Source organism: Tenrec ecaudatus, chromosome 6 (genome assembly GCF_050624435.1).
Source record: "Tenrec ecaudatus isolate mTenEca1 chromosome 6, mTenEca1.hap1, whole genome shotgun sequence".
NCBI lineage: Eukaryota > Metazoa > Chordata > Mammalia > Afrosoricida > Tenrecidae > Tenrec > Tenrec ecaudatus.
The window spans coordinates 146,964,310-146,984,616 of NC_134535.1; the positions used below are offsets into that span (position 1 = coordinate 146,964,310).

At 39.1% G+C, this 20,307-nt stretch overlaps 1 protein-coding gene and 1 pseudogene across 1 annotated transcript in view; one reads left to right on the top strand and one right to left on the bottom strand.

Moving 5' to 3' along the window:
• The window catches only part of GRM7 (glutamate metabotropic receptor 7), a 1,162,681-nt gene that overhangs the window by 245,957 nt on the left and 896,417 nt on the right, over positions 1 to 20,307 (top strand). The window lies entirely within an intron of this gene.
• Positions 1,035 to 2,047, bottom strand: LOC142450583 (histone deacetylase complex subunit SAP18 pseudogene; annotated as a pseudogene).

The window sequence follows — 20,307 nt, forward strand, 5'->3', positions numbered from 1 at the left end:
TACATTGTTATTTTGTCATATCTTACCCTATCCGGAGTCTCCTTCACCCCCTTCTCTGCCATCCATCTCCCAGGGATGAGGTCACATGTGGATCTTTGTAATCAGTTCCCCCTTTCCAACCCACTCACCCTCCACTCTCCCAGCATCACCCCTCACACCCTTGGTCATGAAGGTATCATCCACCCTGGATTCCCTGTGCCTCCAGCCCCCATATGTATCAGTGTACAACCTCTGCCCTATTCAGCCCTGCAAGGTAGAATTTGGATCATGGTAGTTGAACATTTTATATAAAGGTTAAGTGCACATTAAGAAAACATCCCAAACCAGTGCTGTCAAAACCTACAAGTCCAACATTAACCCATATGTCAGACACCTATCCACAAAGTCCTCCTCCATCTCACAAAACACACGCAATGATGCCAACTGCAGGAGGAAAGCCGAATCTGGATGTGTAAGCCTCTCAGTGCTGTCAGGGTCTCCACATGGCTGCTCCAGCACCCAGGGCTGCATCAGGGTAGGTCCATGTAACTTCTCCTCAGGGATGTCTTGCAGGAAGTGAGCCTTGCCAGCTAAAGCAGGAGACTGGCTAAGGCAGCTGCAGCCTCTCTGACCATCAGAAAGCAAGAGACCCGAGAACTAGAAAGATGAGGCTTACCAAGCCATTTATCTCTCCACTATTCAATTAACCACACATGTGTTGATTGGCTCGGTCAGTACAGTAAACTGAAATGATCTCAATATTAAACACATTTTCCCCATCACAATATCTCCAAAGTCTTAAATCAATTCTCAGTCTACATTCTCCTCTTTTTTTCAATTGTACCCATTTATTTCACAATGCAGTTTTAGCCAATGGTAAGTGTACTTTTCATATTTTACAGGAAAGCTTGGAACAATATGGACTTTGAATTCTGAACAAATTTACAATTTGTTCAAAGTTTAAAGGCTTAATGTCAATAATCAAAGGAGGCAGTGAGTTAGGTATACTTTACATAACTGACTGAAAAATATATTCAAAACACAGCAGATAAACATTAATATGGCCTCATGCTCCCAGAGGAAGGGGGTGCCCAGTTGGGGGGTGTGATTGCTATGTCCCTATTTGGAACGTCTGTGATTGAAAGGTCATGCAATCGTCCCTTCCTGCTCGCTATGGTGCTGCCAGTTTCCTTGACTCATATCCAGGTCTTTTCATATCTGTAAAAACAATCACAAAATAGAAGTGCGTGCCCTTCTTTCTAGCTTCTGGGTAAACTTCCTTTGCTAAGCTTGTCAGTTCTGTCAAGGTTGCATCCATCTGAGTGTAGATCTGCAGCTCTCTGGACAGCATGTTTCCAAGGGAGAACTCATCCATTCGGTGGTGGTGGCGTTATTGGTGAAGACCCGCAGCAGCAGCGGGGATGTCTTCTCCCGGTGGATCGGCTTCTCTTGTTCCTTCTTAATTTCCTCTTGGGTGGCATGTGACTCCACCAACATCTTCCTCCTCTGGCCCGCAAGATGCTCGCTCCTCTGCCACGAGCATGAAAACCAAGTCCCTAAATTCTCCTCTTATGCATCATCGAATTCAAATACGGGTGAAATTGTAGACAGACTCCATCCTGGTGCAAATTCCTTTCCATCTGTGGACCTGTGCAACCCAGCCTTCAAAGGATCTGCTTCCACAGAACAATGGGGAAAGTGGCACGAGGTCGGTATTTTCATGACAAATTGGAGAGCTTGGAGAAAAATAAAAGTACAACGAGCACAATAAAATCCAAGCCCAAGTCAACAAAGTGCATTACCTTTCAAGATATAAACATATTTCTTTTCTTTGAGGCTGTCGGGGCAGTGACTTTGTGCTCTGAGTGTTTGCCTGGTTTTCAGATTTCCTGCGAAGGCTCTTCAGTCCCCTATGTCGCCCAACCTTCCAGGCCACAGGAACAGCAGCCCTGCTCATCAGCTTGGGCGCTCCCATCTGCTTGTCCGAGAAGTCTCCTTGGGTAAAGCAGACGCATCCTCTCAGGTTTGAGAGACAAACCCCTCTCTCTTGGCTTTTAGGCACGGCCATCCCACACTCTAGATTGAGTTAGTGAAGCTTTGCCTCCACTCTTTGAAACCACAGAATCCTCTCCTTTCCATGTTCTTTCCAACAGGCCTCATGGTCTCTGAGTTACTCAGAGTAAGGTTTTTTCTGACCTGGAGGACAACGTGTGTACCTCCTTTCTTCTCTTTCATGCCTATTGAATTCTGTGTGTTCTTCCATCCAGGGTGATGTAAGTCTACTTCATTCTGAGCCCTCTACCTGTATGTTTTAGACATTCCTACGTCTTCAACAATACCTTAAAGGTCATCTAGGCTGTCGCTATGGAGCACTCTCAAACCATTTGCACATTTTAGTTATCTGTCACAGCAACACCCCCTCCCCTTTTTAACTGAACAATATTACTTATGCTCACTGAAGCAGATGGAGTCCATAGCATCAATGTCTCAATATTTGTAACTATTTTGTGTGTTGAGTTTATCTAACATGAAATACCAAGAGGCACTTCATCATAATACAAATGTATATGTATGTGCATATCTATAGATGTACATATATGCATGCATATCTGTGTTGTATGTGAAAAGTACATATGTAAAGTCAAAAAGTCTTATAGAAACATTAATATATTTATTTTTAATCAGAAGTCAGTGAATTCACTCACTGCCATCGAGTCAGCACCAACTCTTAGCCACCCTGTGAGACGGGTAGGACTGCCCCTGTGAGTTTCCAGGACCGTGACTATCAATGGGAATAGAAAGCCCCATCCTTCTCCCACAGGCCAGTATGGCAAAATTAAATTTGAATATTCAGGAGATGTTAAACTAGAAGAGTTTGAGACATTGGCCTTCTAAGGAACAATGGTGAGGGACATATGAAGAAGAAAAAAACATTCCAAAAGGTATTCCACCTGCTCTGTGAGCTTTGCCAGGTGACTGACTCCTCCTGCATCACTCACTGGGACTAGGCATGCGAAGGGTGAAGAGGGAGACACTGTCTACAAGAGAAGGGAGAAAAAGAGGAGGCCAGGCCAAGGGTTAGGTTCAATGGGTTACTTAAATGGTGGAATGGCAAAAGCGACGATCTGAAATGTAAGCCTCCCAACTCACAACAAAATGTTGTTGTTTTTTAAAAATCTACATTAAGGGTTGGCAAATTCTTGTTATTCGTATGTTTAGTTTTTTTGTTCAAGGAATCACTTCTAAAGAATCCAGCCCATTTGAAGAGCAGAGAGCAGCCAGGCTTTAAAATAATTCAGTTACCATCTCATTTTGTCCTTTTTAATTATGCTTACCTTAAAAAAGAATAAGAAGGACAATCCTGGCTCAAGAAATTTGGCTTGGACCCTTTCAGTCAGTACGATGTTCCTATCTGATGTGGACTTTACTGCTACTTCTAATGGAGTAGAAAAGTGCAGTGCTCACGCTGATGCACACCTTTCCTAATTTAAACCATGGAGTGCTCTCTCATGCTGTTTAACAGACTGCCTATTTGTTGATGTACAAGTTTCACATGCACACAATTAAAAGTAGGATTTCCACCTTTTTATGTTTTCCCTAAAGTGTTATGATTACACAATCAAATGCCATTGCATAGTCAAGAAGCACAAATAAACATTGTGGCAGTCACCTAATGTAGTGTCAATTTAAAGATTAAGAGTGTAGGGGTGGAGTCTAGTCTGTCAATCTGGAGATAGCCAATGAGACTTCTATGTGGGCATTGCCTTCTCCTGAGAATTCTGGGAAATCCGCTACTTCCTCCTGGGTGGCAGAAGACACCTCTCTCTCACTGTGACTCCCTCTGAGACATTTCAAAAGACAAGACACATGGGCCCAACCAGACCTCTGAAGCCGGAGAAGCCACAGAGAGACCCTTGCCAGCACTGAGATGCTTACAGCGCCACTGGACCCAAAGACTTTCTACCCACTGGTTGTGATGGTCCTGCACTTGGCTTTATTGCATGTGTTTCATGAGTCTGAGTAGGACTTTATGGATTGGTGTCGGACATTTGGGCTGGTATTGAACTCATGGACCTGATCGGGACTGGGCTGGGATGTTTTCTCAATGTTCAATTCCTCTTGCATATAAAACTCTTTACATATATGCATGTCCATGGATTTTGTTTCTCTAGTCTACCCAGACTAAAACAAACATTCATCTGGTTTTCTCTTGATCTCAGCCATGATCATCTGACACATTGTTCATTCATCACCTTTTGCATCTGGCTTGAGTTTCTGAAAGCTCCCTGTCAATATTCTACTCCAACCACTAATTGTCCTCAGCAAAATTGTACTTGTATGTGATTTTAAAAATATTGTTAAATAGCTGCAACATTTTCCAGCAGGTTGTTCAGGTAGTTGCCTTCTACACGTCTTGATGCACAGGAGTAAATGCTTCCAGCATTGCATCCATATGTTGAAATATTTCGACTGTTTTTTCTGCTCATTCCCGAAGTCTCATTTCTCACCAGTGCTTTCAGTGCAGCGTGGAGCTATTCATCCAGGCCCATCAGTTCTTGGTCCTATGCTACCTAATCAATCAATTCATTTTGGTATACCAAAAACTCAATCTCACTGCTCTCAGGTCAGTTCTGACCATAGCAACCATATAGGTCTGGGTGGAACTGCCACGGTGGTTCTAGACTGTTACCTCTTTATGGGAACAGAAAGCCCCCTCTTTCTTCCTGAGATAGCGTGGTAGTTTCAAACTGCAGTTAGCAACATAATCAATAAGCATTATGCTGCCAGGACACCTTTGTGACTCGATTGATTCCTTCCATCTACTTTTAGGGTTTCCTTTGATTTTTGACAGTTGAATCCAATATTACAACTTGAGGCTTGAATTTTGGGGGGTCTTCAATTCTTTCCATTGGACATATGTTGTGCAGATTCTTCCACTGGGGTCTTCTAACACCAGCTCTTTGAACTGAGTCTCTTCTGCAAGCATTTTTTTGTATTTATCTTTTTTGTCTTTCCAATAACTTTTTAATGCATGATGTAAACTTTTAATGTAAATTTCCAATAACTTTCTTTATGTGATGTCCTTGTATCATCCTTCAACTCATGGATGGATTTTTTTGTGCTCAATATGTCAAATCTCTTCATAATATGGATTCTAACCCCAGATTGGGTATCCTCAAGTTACCTTTGGTTCTCATAAATGTGTTTTAATTTTATATGAATTTTTTACTTGAATTTTCACAAAAGCTATTGATTGTTCTTCAGTCAGTCCCTGGTCTAGTTCTGATTTCAGACACTGAGATTCTCCTGTGACTCTTTCCAGGGATGTAGTCAATTTGATTCCTGCATATTCTACCTGGTGCTCTTTCTTGCTACACTCTGTCATATTTCTCTATCACCAATGCCACACTTTCCAATGATCAGTCATTCTACTTTATGTCCAACTTTCACATTCCAATCACTGGTGGTAATCAGTGCATCTTTATTGCATGTTGACCGATTTTATACTGCAAAAATTAGTAAAATAAACAAACAAAATTAAAACCCCTGCAAATCTTCATCTTTGGCATTAGTGATTGATATACAAATTTGAGTAATAGTTGTTTTAATTGTTTTTCTTGTGTTGTGGTATAAATATTATTCCATTACTGACAACATTGTACTTCAGTACACATTTTGAAATGTTATTTTTGACAATGAATGTGATGCTGTTTCCTCTTCAATTTGTTACCCCTGGCATATTAGATCATATAATTGGCCAAGTTAAAAGAGTTCATTTCAGCTCACTTGTATACATTGATCTTTTGTGTTTAATTTTCTTTCTAGTGAGTTGCATACTCCCTGTTTCATTCTTTTTTATATTTAACATTCTAATTATTAATGGAAATTTGTAGCTCTTTCTTCCCATTTGAATCATTCCACATCAGCCAATAAAGGTCCATCCATATGGTTGAGAAGCGTCATGTCCCCTTTGAAAAGGAGGTTCTTTCCCTGTCATATTTGAGGATCTCTAAAACTGATGGAGCTCATCTCCTGGCTCTATATCATACAAGGTCCCTCGGGCGTCTTTAAGGTTTGCACTGGCTATTTTTTCATAACTACATTGGGTTGTTCTCTCAATATGTCTTATTCTGGAAGGATGACTGAAATCGATCACCCAGGATGATAGTATTGGCATTTTATGTACAATGGTACAGCTTCCAATGTCACCACGACTTGCGAGCCATCACAGTATGACAAAGTGACTGATAAGTAATGGTTGCAGCATATGTTTTATAGCTTTTTTATCTATATGATGTGGGTCATAAGATATTTCCTATTTTTTTCAATGTTTATGAGAGTTAAGTGATTATAGAAATGTATGAGCACTATTAGAATTAATGTGAAATTTACTACACTTCTTAAACAATATTTTTAGTATTTATAAAAGATAAAACACGATTTAGTGTGAAAACAAAGAGATAAAAAGATAAGTCTTGCTACTCACCAAAAACTCATGGCAATCAAGTTGATTCTGACTCATAGTGAGACTGTAGGACAGGGTACAACTGCCTCTGAGGATTTCTGAAACTCTTAACTCTTCACAGGGGTCAAAGGCCTCACCTTTCTCTCATGGAGCTTCTGGTGGTTTCAAACTGCTGATGTCACAATTGGCAGCCCAATACATAACCACTATGCTACCAGGGATCCTAGGTCTCACAGCTAGATAGGCCTAATTGTTTTATTGCTTTCAAAATGTAGCCCATGTTCCATCATCTGTGTGTCAGGCTTTGGTGCTGTGATGGCTGCGATGCTAAAAGTTATAGCACTCTTGTTTCCAATACTAGGAGGATTACCCACGTTGATCAGAGTTTAAGACAGAGTGGAAGAAACACCTAGAGCTCTACTCCTAAAAGTAAGCCAAATCTTATGGATCACAGCAGAACATTGTCTGACTCGCTTGGTTCATGCATGGCATCAGTAGGCTTCCTTTGTTAGAGGAGGACGTCAGACTTGGTGAGGTAGAGGGTCAGTAAGGACAAGGAAAAGCGTTGGTGAGCTAGACTGGCACGATGAACTTAAATACACTGTAAATCATGGTGACGACATCAGGATGAGCCGCAAGTTCTTATTGATGTGAATAAGGTCACCGTGAATTGAGTCAAATAGATGGCAGGCATCTATGTTCATTCATTTCAGGAGGTGGCATATGATCAAGGATTTAGATTATTGCAGGAGTATACCCAAGCTGCACTGGTGAAAACCGGTCTCCGGAAATTGAAGAGATACCAATAGAACCTTTTCAACAAGTGAATGCAGTTTTGAAGGTACACACCCAATGAAACCTGAAAGATAGCTACCTAGCTAATTCACTAGAAGAACTTTGTATTTGTGCCCATACAAGAAAAGTGATCCAATAGAAGGCAGATATGTAACAATATACTTACTAACATACTCAAGAAAGTTTTGGTGAAGGTCATTAGGAATACAACCCAGATTCAGAAAAGGACATGAAATATGGGATATCAGAACTAATGTCACTTAGATCTTGGCTGAGAGCACAGAATCCCAGAAAGATGTTTACCTGTAAGTTATTGATTATTCAAAGGCACTTGACTCTGTAGAATTATGTATAATATTGTAAGGAATGTATTTTGTACAATAATTAGTATGCATTTGTAGAACCTGTATGTAAACCAGTTAACATTCATTTAAACAGAACAAGAAAATTTTAAAAATGGTTTAAAATCAGGAAAGGTGTGCATCAATGTTGTGTACATTTACCATATTTATTCAATTTGTATGCTGAATAGTCTGAGAAGCTAGCATATATGAAGAACTTCATATCAAGATTGGAAGAAGTTTCCTTAATGTAACCAGCAATAATCAGATGAAACAACCTTACTTGCTTAAACCAAGAAGATGAAGAACTTACTGATGAAAAACAAAAACCATAACTTTTCATATGAATTATGCCTCTCCATCAAGAAATTTAAAAAAATCATCACAACAGAATCAATAAGCAACATCACAACAAATGCAGAGAAGATTAGAGTTTCCAAGCAGTCGGGAAATCCAAGAACATACTACTTCACTGTGCCAATCAGCTGCAAAAGACCTTTGTCAAGTCTTTAAAGCAAAGATGTGCACCTGCCAAAGCAATAGTGTTTTCCTGTCTCACTGCTTTGTATGCAGGTAAACACTGGACAATGCATAGGGATTACAGAAGAATCAATCCTGTTGAATTATAGTGAAGAATAGTGCATGTTTACAGAGCACCAAAAGCATCAACAGATCTGTGCTGGAAGATGTGCAGCCAGAGCGCTGACTGCAAACAAGCCTGCCAAGTGTTTGTCTAACATATGTTGGGCCTGTTTTCAGGAGGGACTAATCCCAGGAGGCTATAATGCTTGGTAACATAGAGTTAGCAGAAATGAGGAAGACTCTCAATGAGATATAATAGCACAGTGATTTCAACAAGGGGACTCAGATGTAGGAACAATTGTGAGATTGGTGCATATGGTTGTTACGATGCGGAGCTCCTAAAAATAGTAATGTGTGTGTACTGTAAACGTCACTTTTAGTATCTATACAATGGTACAAATCTTACTGAAGGGTCATATTAAAAGGATTAATGTAAGTATTTCACATTGAACATGATGGATACTGTAATTGTCAATATGCAGTCTGAGTCACTAGAGCACACCACCCTTTCTACACTTCTGAATATAGGCCTGTGACATCCACAGAGTGGAGACCATGCTGGGTGAAAAAGTCAAGCCATCTTTGCTTCATGGCTGCCAAAACCAAACAGGTGTGTGGAATTGATCATTTAGAGAGACGTGACTCAAAGGTGCCTTGAAAGTGAGACTGAAGGAATTCAATAGGAACCAAAAATAGATTATGAAGTCAAGAATTTGAGATATAAGTGGCACAATGACTTGGTGTGTGATTACCTAAAATATATTTACTCTTCCTTATAAGATCCATTGTCAAGGATGACGGAACTAAAGATCACGGAATCATGCAACTTTGTAAAGCACTTGGTTCTAGTTTGCTCTATTAAAATATACAAATATACTCACACCCGTATTTGTTGGCATACAAAGCTTCAGTTCATTCTGCCCATCTCTCAAAGACCAGGTGTGCCACATTAGGGACCACAGGTTTGCTGCTTCCTTATTCATCGACTCCCCAGTGGTTGCCTATAGGAACAACAAGAGCAGGTGGCTCATGTGAAAACACTCTTCTCTTGCGACTCCCAAGGCTGAAGGTTTGGAAATGACTTCTTAGAGCAGCACATTAAGCAAGGAACAGGCCCTTATAAAAAACAATTTAATTATGAGCTGTCTAAATGATCCATTCATATGACTTTGGGAAAGGTAGCACCCTGAGAAGGTATATTTTAGCAAGAATGTATAGGATTATTCTTTGAAAAGAAAAAAAAATCTTTCTTTTTTTAAAAACCATTGTATAAGGGACTCATACAACTCTTTTTTTTAATTTATTTATTTTAACAATTTATTGGGGCTGATACAATTCTTTTCACAGTTCACACATATACATACATCAATTGTACAAAGCACATCTATACAGTCTTTGCTCTCCACTTAAAAAAAAAACAATTTTCAAGGAAAAATTATTATTGTTTTAGCTCAAATTATAAAAATCCAGATTTCCCCAAATTAAAAGCAAATATCGGTTATAAATATCCTGTGGTTACTTTCCATTGCTTTGGTTTAACTTCAATTTCTACTGATTTTCCTAAAATGTTCATCCTTTGGGAAACTCCAATTTCATTTTGTATTGCTATTTTATCTCAAGCAGTAATCTCCTATTGCTTTACAGAATTCACTCATATCATGGAAAGCATAAATCTATTCAGAAGGAAATGGGTTAAAGAAATATAGATCAATGAGAAAGGTACAAATGTATAAACTTACAATTTTCTTGAATTGGATGTGTTCATACAATATTATGTTTTGTATAACTCCCCCCTTTTATGGATGTTACACAAACTGGGTACACAAAAGCAGATGCACAAAAATTAGGTAGTACTGCAAGTCTATATTTTTATAAAAATGTAATTCTCACTTAATAGTTCAACCAAAATTCTAGGTCATATGGTTTGGAAGAATCAGAAGGTTATATATATAATCTTTCCTTTATAAAGATAGATTTGGGGAAGTTCAAACAGGAAAAATAAGTTACTATTGAGGTCAGAAGGTGATTGAGCAACTTGATAGTTGATATAACCACTGGAAGAGCCAGACATTCAGGGAATAGACAGACAATGTGCATAGAAATGGAAGTATTACTCAAGAGTTTGGATCTTAAATTACATTTTTGAAGAGATGTAAATGGACTTGTCACAAAGAGATCTCAATAAAACAAGGAAAGAAAGGTAGAAAAGGACTACATTCTAAGGTCGGCAGAGGAACAGGGCTCAGGAGTGATGATGGGAGACAAAGCTAAATACTTAATTGGTACGAAGACGCTATATTCTAAGAAGCACATGATGTGTGTTTAAAAAGTTGGTCATCTTGGGATAAATGAGGTTTGAAAATGGCAGTGGTTTCAGAGAGTGCTGGTGGTGCAGTGATGAAGTACTCAACTGTTAGTGGAAGGTTGGTGACTCCACACCATCAGCCTCTCTATGGAATAAGATGGAGCAGTTCACCTTCATAAAACTTTAAAAATTAATTTTAATTTAATTAAAAAATTATTTTATCAGGAGCTCTTACAACTCTTGTTACAAACCATATGTCGATTGTATCTGACATATTTGCACAAATATTGCCATTGAGCCCTTGGGATCAGCTCCTCCCTTTTTTCCCTTCTCCCTCCCAACCCTCCTGGCCCCTTGATAGATTATAGATTGCTATTATTTTCAAATCTCAGACCAACCGCTGTCTCCCTTACCCTCTGGTTTCTGCTGTTCTCCCCCTGGCTGGGGGTGTGTGGTTATGTGCCATTCATTGCGATTGGTCCCCCTTTCCTCCCTACCTCTCCCCAACTTTCCCCTACCCATTTGGTATCGCTATTCCCATTCCTGTTCCTGAGTGCCATGTGTGGAGAGTTTTATCTCTTACTTATACCTATGTACATGCTCCCGTCTAGTCCAGTGTGGGAAGTAAAACTGGGGTCATGATAGTGGGGGGTGAGGAGGCCTCAAGGGATCAGAGGTATATTGCATGATTCATCAGTGTTCTACCGCACCCTGATTGACTCACCCTCTGTAACCCCTCTTTGGGGGGATGCTCCATTATCCATCAATGGACTTTGTGTCTCCACTCCAATCCCACTCTCATTCTCACCAATGAATTTTTTTTGCTTATTTTTTGTTGTGAATCTTCTGATGCCCGCTGCCTGGTCTCTATGACACCTCACAATCACACTGGCTGGTGTGCTTCTTCCATGTGGGCTTTGTTGTTTCACTATTACATGACCACTTGTTTACCTTCAAGTCTTTGAGACCTCAGATGCTATATCTTTTAATAGCCGGACACCATCCTCTGACTTCACCACATCTGCTTATACACCATTTTGTCTTCAGCGATCGTGTGTGTGTGTGTGTGTGTGTGTGTGTGTGTGTGTGTTTGTGGTGGGGGGTGTGAGCATCACAGAATACCAGTTTGTTAGATCAAAGTGTTCTTGTATTGAGAAAAGATATGAGCCGAGGCCCAAGGCCCATCTGCATCCTTATTGAATTGACTTATAAATATATGTACATATACCTCTACTTTTATGAATTAATGTATTTGCATAAGTACACGCCTCTGTTAATACCTCAATATATACCTTTGTTTCCTCGAGCTAACCTCTGTTTCCTTTTACCTCCTCCTGCCTCACCATCACTTTTCCCCTTCTTCCACCTCTTAGTATTTCTTCTCAGCCAGATTGGTGTTGCTCTAATACTCACAGGCTCTCTACACTCTTGTAGATGTTGGTTTCAATGCCCTAGTTGTTCATCTGTCCAGGATGCCATCCACTCACCACACCCTTCTCCCTGCTTCCTTTTTCCCATAGACTTTCCAGGACCACAGGCCCCATTACTTTCTCCTCAAGCATCCCTCCCAGGTGTGTCCCATGGGACGTAAACCAGCAGTGCCCTAGTCAGAACAATAAGAAAGCATATACATAAACCTTTTTCAAAAGAAAAAATAATACCAAGCTCACTATCTTCAAATTAATTCTAACTCAGATTGACCCTGTAGGACAGAACAGTACTGTATCAATATGGTCTTAGGCTCTAATATTTATGGAAACAAATTGCTATTTTTTTGTGCACAGAACAATTAGTGTGTTTGATCCACCAATCTTTTGGTTAACAATCAGGGGCTTAAATCATTGTGCCACCAGGTAGAGCTCCCTCCATAAAGATTAGAGGGGCGATTCTCAACCTGTGGGTCGCGAACCCTTTGGGGGTGGAACGACCCTTTCACAGGGACTGCCTAATTCATAACAGTAGCAAAACTACAGTTATGAAGTAGCAACAAAAATAATTTTATGGTTGGGGGTTTACGACATGAGGAATTGTATTAAAGGGCCGCGGCATTGGGAAGGTTGAGACCCACTGGATTAGACAGAACCTTGAAACCCCTTAAGAGGCAGTTCTATGCTGTTCTTCAGGGTGTCTATGCGTCAGACTTGACTCAATGAAAACGGATGCAATTATATAATGACTGGAGGAATTATTTTTCTAAAAAATTGAGGTTTTCAAAAACCCGCTAGAACACCCTGCCATAGAGTTGGTTCTTTGACTCAGAGCGACCCGATAGGACAGGGGAGAACGGTCCCTGTCAAGCTGTAGAAACGGGAGCAGACCAGTTTCCTCGTACGGAAGAGTGATGAGGGTGGCCAGTACCCTTGTGGTCATCAGAAGAGCATGCGCTGCACTATGGTGCGCTAGCAGGGCTCCCTCTGGAAGACCGGCCAGGAGAAATTACATGACGCATCAGGAATGATCAGTCTATAGGTACTGAACTCCTCGGCGTCTATGAGAATGGATCTTAAACAAAGTGGCATGGAGAGAGGGATAAAAGGGGTAAATACTTGAAGCAACACTTTTGAGAACTGAACGTTCTTTTGAAATATAGGAGAAATCACACTGATGGAAGCTTCCAAATCCGTCCCACACACAGTGGATACAGAGAGTTGGATATTTCAGGCCAAAGTTAAAAGAAGAAATTTCTATTAACCAGAATTCAGAGAAATCTTCTTGTATTATCTTAAGGACTTCATGCTGGAAATCAGTGATAAGTAAGAAAACACAGTAGAAAGAAGTAATTCTAAAATTTAGAACTTTTATCATACATGGTCTGCTAAATTAAGGCCACCAATGTGTCTTGGGTGGGGGGTGGGAAGGTGGGAGGGGTGGGGGTGGAACTTACACCGAGGGCTCAATAGAAAATAAATGTCTAGAAAATAATGATGAATGCATATGTACAAATGTGCTTGATACAATTGTTGTATGGATTCTTACAAGAGCTATGAGAGCCCTCAATAAAATGTTTTAAATGAATAAGAGAAAAATTGTTTAAAAATATAAATGTAGCCTCTTTGAAGAAAAAAACCAAACAAACTGAAGATATGACAGGATCTCATTACAGACTGTTCCAAACAATCACTTTAGAACATTGCATGGAGGATAAGAAATACAAAGACACACTTATATACACATTATAAATGTGAAGCTAAATGATTAACATATTAAATCTATCTGCAATGATTTATTTATCCCAAGATACTAACATGGCACAGTTCCTAATTTGGAACAGCTTCTGGAATTTTCATTAAGAACAAATTGATTAATGTAAGGTATTTCTACAGAAGGGGAGAGGAGTTTTGCAGGCTAATAGATGTAGGAAGGGGTTATATATAGGTCCAGCAGTGAACTGCCAATGGAGTCTATGATAGAGCAACCAATGTGTTTGTTAAACCTTAATAACTAAAGGCCTTAAACGTTTTCTACATTTCTCCAGCAACATAGATACCACAGCAGGTAGCAGAAAACACCATATAAGCTTTCTACCATTTTATATAAGATGTTTGTTATTTTCATCAAACATAACACATAAAGTACCTTGTAAATGACTGCGATGCACATTACAAAGAGCCTCCTGGTGCGTTGTGTTAGTCCATTCTGTGCATCCCCCTTTGCTACAGGCATCAACAAATGATCTTTAGGGCTGTGTCTGCTTTCTTTTTGATCTGCACTCCCTCCAAAGTCCCATTATCCCATTAAATCATTTATGCGCAGGCAGGGAAATGCTGTACCGAATAGCAAAAGCTCACTCTTTTTGACGTGTTTCAACTTCTCGAGAAACAACTCTGATGGAACTTATATAAATACTTTAATTAAAATCTGGAATTTAATATCAGGAATGAGTATTTTTGACAGTATAGCACAGAACAGAATTAAAAGAGAATAATTTTCACGAATTCTGCACAATAGAGAAGCAGATTTTGGAATTTTTACTTGAGCACAGTGTAGGAAAGCTCTTTCCTGACCAATATTGCAGCCTTGCTAACTAGAACCCAAATGTTATCATTTGTAAAATGGAGAACTGTTTCACATGAAGTTTAAGGCCCCAAATACAGGACTTGGTGATGCATCAGATCACACTGCCTTTACAAGTCCTGGATTAACCTTTGTCATGCTTTATTAGCCCCCCCACAGCATGTTGCCTTTGCTTGTGTTTCAGTCAGCTCCAACTTACTTTAACCTTATGTAAAACAGAATGAAACAGAGACCAGTCCTATTACATCTCCACCATCACTGGTGTGTTAGTGTTTGCTGAATTTTCCCTTCCCCCACCCCCTCTCTGCTGTACAGCGATGCTCTTTTAGAGGGATTGGTCCTTCTTGATGGTATGCCCTGAAGTCTCACCATAAGGAACACCATGGTTCTATTTATTTAATTGATTTGTTTATCTCTGTGATAAGACATAGTATATTTAATGTTCATTACAAACAACACATATCAAATGGATCAATTATTTGAAACAATTTAATGGACATTTCCCCGTACTTGATTTTAAACTTGATGAATTTTCTGTTCTACTCAAAATGTTAAAGCAGAAGTTGGAGCTAAAACTCCCTTGTTGCACACAGGAGCTGCTACTTCTTTAAATGCTATGGTCTTGAACCATTGAGTTAATCATTTTGTACTTAGTGTTGGGACAAAAATTAAGTCTCACATGGAAGTAGTTTAGCTAGCACTTGTAGGCAAATAATTAAGACATGGGTTACAGAGTTTGTATATTATCTCTGTGAAGACTTAGCTATGCAAAGCAGGGCAAAAAATTAAACGTCTTCAGTCTCCATTTTATAATTTGTAAAATGACAATAATAAAACTCATTAAGTATATAAAATTTGGCATGCAAATGTGTTAAGGCATGTAACTCAGAGTACATGTTAAAATCTTATTAGATCTTTATTTAATCAAGGATTCTTCATTAATACACTCTAGTACATTTATTTTTCATTTTTAAACAATCTAATTGTCTGACATTTTGCGTTTACAATAGTAAAAAATCTACTCTCCAACTAATTTGCATATTAACACTGTTCTTCTGACAGTAACAACTGTCAAAGTGTAAGGACAAATGTAATGCTGTGATGGTAAAAGTTATGCATCCAATTGACTAGCTCAGGGGGTTGGAAGCTATGTAATGATGTAATCATCCTCCATTGGTGATCTGCTCTGTTCATCCTCCATTTTCACATAAAACAGATTTTCACACGATGATCTGGTTTTTGGAACTTAACCATGTCACTAAGTGAGGATTGGGTACATTTCTTACATAGGGAATTTTGACTAATGCTTTATGAAGGCAGAAAATTGAAAAAGAAATTGCATTTCTACTGGGACCAAGAAACCTTTGTTATTTAATATTCAAAGTCAGGTTTATCCTTATGGCTTTAATTTATTGTCCATTTGATTATTGCAGCAGAATCTGTCTCTATTATTGAATCACAGTAATGTCCAGCCTATGAAGAGATTGGCTACATAAAAATTATCTCCAAAATACTTTAGGATATGAACTAATCTTTCCTAAACTTTTCTAAAGAAGGTAAATAAGCTTACTTATCTGACAGATAAAGAAATGGAAGCAAGGAATCCAAGATTCTACTCTTACATGCATATTATTAAGTGATAAGTAGTGTGAATTAATCTGTACATCCTTATGTCAACTCTTCCTATGTTATTTTTCAAATCACTCTTTTTTTGGAATGAATCAGTAAGAACTAAGGAAGCACCAATTTAATATCAGCCCCTTTTCCCCCTGATCCCGATGTGCATGTGTCTTAGGTTCAGTAAGAGCTCAGTAACACTGAGTGCACACCTTTTGCGTGTTGTGGGCCTTATCGGAATGCAAAAACCGCTAATTATTTTAAAATAAGTATTTTTAGTTTCTCTTGATATTATTCATATCCCACAATTATTTTTCCTTGGAGCTAATAGTGGACAATTACTTACTTGAAAGAGAGAGATGGGCTCATGTAAAATGTCATAGAGATTGGGCTAGGATTTTATTCTCTGAAGAAATAATTGTCTGCTTCCCCTTAGTCATAAACTTCTAGACTACTGGCTAAAACTGAGATGCTCAATTTCTCAAGAAAAAAGTATCAAATATGTTCAAACCCCTTATTACTGGTGGAAAAGGACTTGTTCCTAACCAAAGTAAACTCACCTGACATCAAGAGTATATCAGACATGCTTCTTTGAAAGCAATCAGACCTGCAGGGCAAAGGCAGTTTGATCACGTACCAGCTTTGAGTGAAAGAGGGGAGGGAATGCTGTCCTTACTCAAACGAGGATGCCATGCTCTCTCTTGAGTACTATTGCCCTCCTTCCATTCAGTTTGGTTTCCATCTTCCAAATAGTAAAAGCAATGGGAAAATTCCAGAGTTTGGTCTCAGATGCCCATCTTCTTTTCTCGTTTAATTTTTACACACTATAAAATTGGCATGCGGGGCAGGGGGCTGACTTCCTCTGGTGCCAAAAGGGACAAACAGAATCAAAACTAATAGCCTATGACCAATTTTTAAGAGGCAAAGGTCAACCCTCCAACCTTCTTTATCAATTCTGTCACCAATTTTCTCTTCCATGACACGCTTTGTGTCTCTGCTGTATTTGATAAGCTGTTATAATACTAAGTAGCATACTCATGATCATTAGATTAGAAAAGTAACGGGTTGTGATAAAAGGGAATAAATACGCAGGGTACAGGTCAGGACAACCTCCTCTCAGCCAAGCTAACCAGTAGGCCCGAACCCTCCATCTTGTGGCTTACTTGAGCAAATGTCATAAAGGATTTTTCAATCTTGGCCTTTCTTTCTAAGAATGATTTTGAGACCTAAGTTCGATGGTCCTTAGTTTCTGCCTCCTTGGGCAAAGGTAACTCTGCCCATCAAGTATCTACACTGCCAGTAAGTCTTTGCCCAAGTTAGTTGGCAAATCTGTTCCTGTGGTTAAGTTCCTGGAAGCCACTCGGTGTAAAGTATCTCAACTCTATTTCTTCCTAGATCAGGAAGCCCACGAGTCTGTCTCATGATCTTGGTTCTGCTGTCACAATGTCTCTGCTGCTACTTCTCTTTGTCTCTTGCCTTCTGGCTATCACACTCTCTTCCTACAGGCTCAAGATGATTCAATGCAGGGATATATGGGACCAAAGCATGCACAGAACTCCTGGCTTTTCTTCTTTCTTTTAAAAAATCATTTTATTGGGGGCTCATAAATCTATACATACATCCATTGTGTACATTTGTACATTTGTTGCCATCATGATTCTCAAAGCATTTGCTTTCTACTTGAGCCCTTGGTATCAGCTTCTTATTTTTCCCCTCTCCACGTCTCCCATGAACCCTTGATAATTTATAAATTATTATTATGTTGTCTTACACTGTCTGATATTTCCCTTCATCCACTTTTCTATTGCCCATCCCCCAGGGAGGGGGTTATATGTGGATCCTTGTAATAGGTTCCCCCTTTTTACTCCACCTTCCCTCCACCCTCCTGGTTTCCCTATTCCCACCACTGGTCCTGAAGGGTTTATCTCTTCTGGATTCCCTGCATTTCCAGTTCCTGTCTGTACCAGTGTACAGCCTCTGGTCTTGCTGGATTTGTAAGGTAGAATTGGGATCATGATAGTGGGGAGTGGGGGGAGGAAGCATTTAAGAACTCAAGGAAAGTTGCATGTTCATCATTGCGACACTGCTCCCTGACTGGCTCATCTCCTCCCCATGGAGAGTACCCCCACTTCCCCATTTCTGCTCTTCAGATGGTTCATTTTAAACCTAGAAGTGTGGCAAAACTTACCAATTGCAACAGCAGAACTCCACATACCTTATTTGTATGACTCTACTTTAACAGTACCATGTACCTTATTTATATTATTATCAAGCTGTACCAATGCCCTGGAAGGGAACAACTCACTTCTGCATAGTCCTTCTTAGCATTCAGTGGCCATTACAAAGACTATGGTTACAGGGACCCAAACAAGCACTTCACCGTATCACCCCAATATTGTTTGTAATTGTTGGATTTTTTATATTTATGACTAGTAGAATATAGTAGGGAGCCACAGAACCTTTTAAAGAAGAGGGGTAAATTGTATATTCTCAGCTATCATACCCCAATGACAAACATTAAAATGGCAAAGGGACAAAAGCAAAATAAAGCCTGATGCATATGGATTTTATCTTTTCAAAGCAGCTGTTAATTTACAAAATTGAAAGTGATTACCCAAAATTATTTTTAAATTCTTCACAGAGTTCCCTTATTTCCTCAGTAACAGCTGTTTCTGTCTTTAGTGATTCAAGTTTGTGTATTATGAAATGATATACCAGGAAGTGCAATCTATGGCAATTTGTATAACTTGATAATGAATTAACCATTTCAAATCTAGTAGACCATTATTTCTAGTATTCTTCCTTTGTGAAAATCATAACCATTACATCTAGATCTATGAATACTGAAAGATGGATTGAAGCAGCTTTAAAGCATAATACCTCCTCTATGCTACATAACATAATCTTGCAGATAAATTAGTAGTTTCTATGATCAAATTTGGGTTAACAAATAAATAAGGTATTCATTAAGAAATGCTTAACAACCCTGAAATTTATATCAAATATATATGTTTATATTTATTTATGCACGGATTCATTATATATATTATTTTATCCACCTGTAATTTTAGTCTATTAAAACAGCAATTAAGATATAGGAATTTCAAGGTGTGAGTATATGTATTAAATGTTTGTTTTACTCTTCATAAAGACTATATCTCTGGTAGGGAAAACTTTTAGAAAATACTTTAGGTACCATGAAATAAATCTAAGGTAGGCAATAACTATATGATGTGCTTCATTTGCCTGCACGGCAAACAGGTGTCACAATCTGTAATGGATCCTTGGAGTGTTGGGTTATGCAGATGATACATTTTCTATTTAAGGAAGAGATGACATCTTGTATGCGTACATATCATATCAATGATGGTTTCTTTTCCCATTGAAAAAGCATGTATGTCTGTAAGCATACTTATATGGCTGTCTATGTTCCTTTTAAAGAAGAGGCCAAAGCCATATACAGAGGTATAAATATAAGCATGTGCATATGCAAATATATTAATATATAAGGATAGGGAATTGATCTATGTACACATATTTATATGTTAAATTATTAAGGTAGCAGATGGACCTCTACTTAAGTCTTCCCTCAACACAAGAACACTTTGTTCTAATAACCTGGTACTCCATGATAGTCAACTTCCCAACATGATCGCTGAAGAAAAAATGGGTGCATTAACAAATGTGGTGAAAAAAGCTGATAGTGTCTGGCTATTAAAAGACATAGTGTCTGGGGTTTTAAAGGCTAGAAGTTAAACAAATGGCCATCTAGCAGGGAAGCAACAAAGCCCACATGGAAGAAGCACACCAGCGTGCGTGATCAGATATCAGATGGGATCATGTATCATAAACAGTTATATGGATATGAAGGAGGGAGGTTGGAAAAGAGACCCAAAGCCCATCTGGAGACAATTGGACCTCCCCTCACAGAAGGGTCACCAGGAAGGGACAATTAAGCCAGGGTACACTATAGCACAGCACCGATGAAACAAACAATTGATTTCTGGTTCTTTAAAGCTGCCCCTGCCCCACCCCCGCAATTATCATGACCCGTTTTACCTCACAAATCCTGCTAGAGTGGAGTATGTATATCGATTGGTACAGATAAGAACTTTTGAACACATGAAGGCCAAGAGAGATCAACCCCTCAGAAACATTAATGGGAATACTGATACAATGAGGGTAGGGGAAGGGAAGGGGGACAAAGG